We start from the raw sequence: 6,000 nt of genomic DNA, 5'->3' as shown, positions 1-6,000 counted from the left end.
AAAAGCATGCCTACGTACAGCTGCGCTAACTTCTCTTTGTGACTGGAGCTCCTGAGAGAAACTGAGAGTTTGTTGTGAGGGCAGAGAGAGGTGAAACTGCTACAATGTGAGGGAAGAGGACTATTGTTGGAGTGTGTGTGTGTGTGTGTGTGTGTGTGAGTGTGTCGGTTGGCCAGGGAATAAAGGAGAAAGCGGGAGAGTTGGCGTAGGAGCAGTGTTTTCTAGGGCTCCGTGTGATATGGTGGGGGTGGTGGTGTGAGGGGGTGTAGGCCAGGGGAGGAGGGTGTGGTTAACGGTTATAGCGCTCACAGGAAGCCGTGAGGCAGGGAAAGGGGAAGTGAACCACCCCCACACTGTTCCAAGGCCGCGGCGGCGCTCTCCTCGGGGCTGGAACTAACTGACCTCAGCTCACAGCTCCCACCACACCTTTTAACCCTCGCACACACACACACACACACACACACACAGACACATGATGCATGGTCACTTGCTCGCATTAAGAGCGGTTACCAAAGTAGATGTCAGACATCACACACCTATTTGTCACACTCAGATACGGAACAGCCCACACTACGATAGCTAGTTAGTGACATCACTTTGAAGATGATTAAATATTTATTGCGATGTATCTTTATTATCTCAAGTCACTTTCATGTCTCTTAGATATTGAGTTTAATTTTTTGGCAAACGGAAAGGCAGAGAGTCTTTGAATTTTCAAATTTCCCATGAATTTGTTTGAAATTGGCTAAAATGTGCCAGAAACCCTGGTATGTGATTATCTGATAATGTGCTTTCCTTTAGAACTTCACAAGAAATTTGACGAAAATTCTCCACGCGAACATGCATTGAAGCACCTTTCCCTTTTCTCCCGTGACAGGGGGTCGACCTGAACTTCCTCTCTGAGCCTCTGACTGCGCTGTGTGCCAGCCACCCTGGATCAGACTTGGCCACCCCCGATCTGGCTTCTCCGGACCGCGCGCATGCTCGCTCAACTCGCTCATTCACCGGCCAACTGACCCCCAAGGCGACGTGGCTCAAAACGCCTCAACCCCCGGCCGGCTGACTCACAAACACGGCGCTGTGGGGCAGCAAAGGTTAATGCCCGGGAGAGCTAGCATGAAAAGGCACACACAGACACACACACATAAAACACACACATACACACACTCGTGGTGCTTTACTTCAATCCGAGCGTTTATTAATAATTGAGATAAACAAGAAAACAGTTGACAGAGATAAACCTTCCTCCTTCCATTAGATAAAAGTCAGTGTGCGATATAATATAAGAGTCAGCGTTCACCCATGTGACCCTGGTCATCCTGCTCGCACATAATGTTACCGTGGTGACGGGGTTTAATCTCTCCGCAGAGAGCTGCATCCCAATCTGACCCTTGACCCTGATGAAAGGAAGGTCACGAGGGTCACACACTCCTCTGGTCCATTTTCTACACGAGCACTTTCCCTCTGAAAGGCTGTTTGTAAAATGTTTTTTTTCACGGGCAACAGGAGGCTGATGTGAATGCGTGTATTCGTAACAAAGTTGTCTTGATTCAATTACTGCAAACCGCGACTGAAGACACTGTGAGGTTGCGGCTGGAGGGGAAAACTAAACCGACAAAGCTTGCGACACTCCATTGTCCTCTGAATGTCGGCACGGTGCACCTGCTGTCACTTTAGACCCTTTTCAGCATCAAACACAGACTTTATGAAGGAGGATTTGCCGGGACAATACCTTAAAAAATCTAAACCAATAAACTAAGACTTTTATAGTACACAAAATCACAAGCACATGTCGTACATCTGTGCAACAGCTTACATCCATTCAGTTTTTAATCAGAGTCATGTAATCATACAAAAAATATGTCCTCACATTTGCTCCACAAACATAAAAAAATAACAGCACAAAAGCAACGTGAAGTAATAATACAGCGCAAAAATATGTAAATCTAGACTCTATTTACATGCAGTTTGTTTACAGTCTGGAGACAGTAACTCTTTTTGCAAAAATGATAGTTTTGAGATCGGATATACAAGCTTGAATGAGGTGGACCGTGCTGCAGAGATTTACAACCTAGATGAAAGTGGCAAGAGCAAAACTGGATGACATGTGCACGGATAATAAAAGCAATGATTAAATTGAATGACAGCACAGTTGGAATATCTAACGCTGAGTCCATTGAATTATGTGAAATATATGACAGTAATGAGGGATGAGACAATCATATATTTAAGGTCACATCAGTATTTACGCTGGGATGCCTCAACTTTGCATCACGAAAATGCCAAAGACGCCAACATATATTTAGAGGTTGCACCAGGTTCCCTACGTTCCTGCTGTACAAACTCTGAGGTGGAAAATCTTTTTTTATTTTTTTTAAAATCGTGAAGTGTTTTCACATCTTGTATGGAAACATTTGCAGAATGGGAAATGATCGCGCTTGAAATCAAATTTAATATAGCAGAGATCAAACCGTATATATCAAGGTTCTTTCCATTCCATTTTGCATTTTATTTTACACCCGTGATTTTTAGACTGAATTATACATCAATCTGAGTGAGAGGTGGGAGTGTAAAACGAAATTGCGTTTTGTCCACTTGAATGGGTTTGCACATGCCACTGTGCTGACCTCATAAGAAATAACTTTTTAAAAAATGTCCTTCCTGGAGTTGAATGCCCGCCGGCTCTCTGTTACATTCAATTTATTTGTAAAAAAAAAAATAAAATAAAATAATTCACACAACTTTTGATTTTAATAAAAACTTCAGAAAAACGCAAAGAGAGAAAGAGTGACGACTCTTCTGAACTGACATGCCGAGCAACCAGAAATGTCTAAATGTCTTTCAGAGAATAAAAAAGGACACAGAAGAGACACATCTGTACAAGAACGCGCGTCTGAAAGTGTTTTCTTTGGGACATTTTCAAGAAAAAAGAGCTGCCTTCAAGTAGCCAAAAAACACATATCATTTTCATTTCATCTTGTTTTATTGTATTTTCAAGAGCATAACATTTCCAGTGGTTTTGTAATCTTTACATATACAAAGATTCAATAAATGCTTGAGCTTCCTTTATGCAAAAAAGACAATGAATTAATAAATAACTGGTCGGTTTCCAAACTCTGATTGACGGACAGATTTTTAGATTTTTACATTTTTAGATTTTTACGGCACTCACTGTGAAACCTGCTGTAAAGCCAAATAAAATCACAGGTGCGTACCAAAGCTGTGAAACTGAAATACTTTATTTGTACTTGATTTGAGAAGTTTGAAGACAGAATTTGGTCAAATAGTTTGTAGTATGTTTGTAAAGTAAGAAAACAATAGAATATTTCTCACCCTGCCTTTGTAGGTTTGTGTCCCACGCACACATTGTAACTATTGATAAATCCTAATATATAATGTAATGTATGTATAAATATATGAATACAATTTTTTTTTAAATTCTGCAGCTCGTCCTTTCTTGCGAAGGCATTTTTTTTTGTAGTGTGAAACAATATGACTGTGTACAGACATATTCAGCAGATGTTGAAAAAAAACAGCAGAGCATGTGATTAAATAACGTCCCTCACAACAGTGCTGGAAGGTTCATCACTGACAAAAATAGTCGTTTGTCTCAGTGCTTGAAAATAACGTCACATTTTTACCTCTGACAGGTGTTTTTTGCCAGTTTGTCACATTATGAAATAAGTGCGCAAGGCGAGCTCCAACGCTTCTGTTTCTCTCCTGTTTGCAGGAATCAAGTCGTTCTTTTCAGTCTGACATCAGAACAGAGTCACTGAATTGAGGCGATTGAGCTCTGAGGTTTAAATGAAAAATTACCAAAGTGATGTCCTCAAGCAGCAGCAGCTCTCTGCGCTCTGGTAAGTGTGTGCGTTGCTCCCTCTGCTGGTAAAGACGCAGCTCTCTGTGAGTGGAATAGTGTTGCTGTCTACAGTGCGTCTCATCATTAAAACATCAGACCTCTGAGTGAGGAGAGGAGATGCTGTCAGAGCTCATTTATTATGAACATTGTTATTTATTATAAGTGAAATAAAAAAATATTCTCCATAACTCTGATGTACAATACTCAAGCTGATTCGATACATTAAAGAGGAACCAGATATAATCTGAAATGCAGATTTCAATGATAATGTCAGGCAATTTTAAACCATAAAGTGAAGTATTGATGAGTTAAACAATAAAGTATATATATATATAAAAAAGTATTCTAGTTGTCGGTCTGATGAGCAGATCATTCAACACCTTTGCTTTCTGAACATCAAAACACATTGCAGCACAGTCCAGACAGGGTTTTTCAGGGCTTTTTTCTTTCCTTTTTTTTTTTTGCTGTTCCTCCTCATAATCTGCAGAGGTGAGTTTGCGTTTCATGGGCTGACGAACCTGAGATTGAGCCTGAAATCACCATTCTCAGGTTGGACAGTCCTAGAAAGAGCCACTCAAGAGTTTAAGCGGGACTCGGTTCATTGATGAGCCCTCAGCAGCTGTGTCCACGCTGGGGAAACTCGTACTTTGACCAAAAAACAAAAAACACCTGATGGAAAAGTCAGAAAAATATGTCTGTTTTAGGATGATTTTAGTCAAGATGTATTTACGCATCTGCATAATGTGCACCTCGTGGTCGGTACGCTGGTGGATGTCACTGTTCTCTATATGATATAAAAAATCCAGATGCACAAATGTCCACTGTAAAGACTTCTGAAAAGTTGCTTTTGTTGGTCACTAACATTTCTAATCACCATCATCAAAAAGTTGTTGTTTTTTTAAAACAAATTACCTGAAAAATGTAAAAACACTATGTGTTCAAATAAGCTGCACGGTAGGTTTCTGGTATATGTGACCAAAATGGGCTATTTTATTGTTGCTGTGTTGTTAACTTATTAAAAGACATAGTATGAATATTAAAAAACTAATCCGGCATCCTTTATGTTAAGTATTTTAGATTGCGCGCTCACAGACATTCAAGGAATTTGGCGCCAGCAAAAATACTTATCCGGCTGGAGTAAAAGAAAATAAAAATATGAGAAAAGGCTCTCGGAATCACAGTGAACTACTTTTAAAAAATTCAGTGAGTAACAGTGATTTTCATTTAATTCTGGTACTATAATTTCACTTCCCCCTGTAAAAAAAAAAAAAAAAAAAGGATTTGGATGCGATGTATAAAGGAAGATACAAACACAAATATAACATCTCACGTCAGTAAATTTAGGTCTTCATTGTAATGACATGCTCCAATAGCCACAATCAACTGCATTTCGGTAACACACCTGGCTCATATTTGTGCGAATGCTCCCATTCAGAAAACTCTCTGAGCACAATGTAAGAAGGTTAACACCGCGTCTGGCTCTCTGTTGTTAGCTAACCTGCACTGAAACCACTCAGAGAGCAATTAAACACTCAGCCAAACGGAGACCTAATGCACACACTGCATCTCATACTAAAAAACATCTAAATCACCCCCGGCCCTGACTTTATGAGGACGGTCCGGTCTCTTAGAAAATGTTCCCCTCATGATAAACTATGCAGATGGAGAGAGAGAGAGACAGAGAGAGAGAGAGCAGGAGGGGAAGGAGGGAGAGAAAGGAAAAAAGACAATGCTGTGCCCTCTTCAAACCGACTAATCCAAAACCCTCTTCACATGATTCAGAAATACTCCACCGTCTGAATAATTCATCCTTGACTATCTGCATTAAAGCCACTGGATTGTGTTGGCCCTACTCACACCATCACTTCACATTTACAACCTAGACACTCCCTGCCAGATAGGACATTAACCCAGCAAATAACAACCGTAAATACACAGTTGCTCTCCATGTTTCCTCCCTTTCATCTCACAAAAAACAAAAAGCAAAAAAAAACAAAAAACAACACTCACTGAGAAAGTGTGTGGAAAGCCTCCCGTCTTACCCACACGATGTGGCAGGACCCCTGTGACTCCTCAAGAAGACCCAGGCCTGAGCAGTCGACTTCATCACATCAGAGTCGAGACCCAAAAGAAGGCGCACA

The sequence above is a fragment of the Acanthopagrus latus genome, chromosome 7, assembly GCF_904848185.1.
Source record: "Acanthopagrus latus isolate v.2019 chromosome 7, fAcaLat1.1, whole genome shotgun sequence".
Classification (NCBI taxonomy): Eukaryota; Metazoa; Chordata; class Actinopteri; order Spariformes; family Sparidae; genus Acanthopagrus; species Acanthopagrus latus.
The sequence above is the reverse complement of the archived record's forward strand: the minus strand, read 5'-3'. Positions refer to the sequence as shown.